Here is a 1,579-nt window from a genome sequence, read left to right on the forward strand (position 1 = left end):
AAAGAAGCAGCTGCTTATGTATCAGTCCTGTAGGTTTAAAAAGTGGAACTGCAAAGGCATGTACTGTCACATGAAGCTTGCTTGACCTGAGTCTCTGAGTTCACTTTTACAGTGATATACTGTACTACACTATTTTATACACTGACAGCCCAATCACATCAACTCTGGTCAGTAGAGGAAGGCATGTTCCACTGCTAGCCGCTGCTGAAAAAGTGCCAGAAAGCACTTTCTGGCAGAGTGCTTGGTAGTGCGCTGCCTGGATACCAGCAGGAAGGCCAGAGCCTTGCTGGAGCTTCAGCCACCTGCAGCAGCAGGTATACCACCACAGGAGTTGGAGGGGAGGGTGGAACAGGGCGGGGAAGTGGCAAAAGTGGGTGGGGAAGGGGCGTAATAGGAGCAGGGAAGCTGTGGGATGGGTGGATCTGGCAGTGATGGTTCACACCAGACCCTACCTTTTATTTATTTATTTATTTACTTCACTTATACCCCACCTTTCTCCCCAAAGGGACCCAAGGCAGCGTACAATAATCATTAAAAACACAATTAAAAACATGAATTAAAAACATTCATTTTCGTTGCCTACCCGCCCCCTTTCTCTCTTCAGACTTGCTGTACTGACATAGCTAGTGCAGGTCTGAGGAGACCCATTGAGAGTTGGGAAGCTTACACTGAAGCCTCTCAATTCCCCCCCCCCCCCACACACACTGAATAGAGTGCACCTATTTTTCACATGGCTGCACCAGCAGGGGGAGGAGAATAGAAGGATGGAAATGTTTTTACTTTACTCACAATTAATGAGGCTGGCTGATTAAGTCTGCGTATGGAATAAACTATGAACTTGCCCAGAAAAATGATCCCAGGAAAGAGAAACAAATACTCTTCATAAGGTTTAATGCCTCAAACATTGTTAATAATGGAATGTGGTCCCCAAATCAATCTGTCAATGGTTGGCAACCTTCAGTCTCGAAAGACTATGGTATAAGCCTACAGCACCTGGTATTTCCAGGCAGTCTCCCATCCAAGTACTAACCAGGCCTGACCCTGCTTAGCTTCCGAGATCAGATGAGATCAGGCATGTGCAGGGTAACAGTTGCTGTCAATCTGTCAATAATGTATAATAAAGTTTTTTTTTAACTAAACTGAAACTCATCCCTGCATGCAATCTTGTTATTTCAAGGAGGTTACATATAGTATAGTGCTCTTTTGACAGTATACTGCTCTTTTGACATTACTGTCTTCACACTGTGTCTGTCCAAAGTCCATTATCACTCTTAGAAACATTTGAGGTGGACCTGATCCTTTGACCGCCCACGAGACCGGGCTCCTTTTCAATTAAACAACTCCTTTCTGCCTCTCTTGCCCCTGCGATAGAAACTATCTGACGATGTGAGACACAGAAAGAATTTTTGGAGAATGATGCAATTATTTTAACTTCCCTAGGCCGGGCCCTTAAAAACCAGGAAATTAGAGACAAGAGTATAGTTTTGTCCTTACTCCCCTTACATTGTACATTACAAAAGATTCTTTCATGCCACAATTCAGGACAGCATGCTATCATTGTAGGCACAAAATTCACATC

General features: G+C 44.1%; 1 pseudogene; it reads right to left on the reverse strand.

The window, feature by feature from the left end:
- Positions 1-981: 981 nt before the first annotated feature.
- LOC136650799 (5S ribosomal RNA) lies at positions 982-1,101 on the reverse strand (annotated as a pseudogene).
- Positions 1,102-1,579: the final 478 nt, after the last annotated feature.

The sequence above is a fragment of the Tiliqua scincoides genome, chromosome 4 (genome assembly GCF_035046505.1).
Source record: "Tiliqua scincoides isolate rTilSci1 chromosome 4, rTilSci1.hap2, whole genome shotgun sequence".
Lineage (NCBI taxonomy): Eukaryota > Metazoa > Chordata > Lepidosauria > Squamata > Scincidae > Tiliqua > Tiliqua scincoides.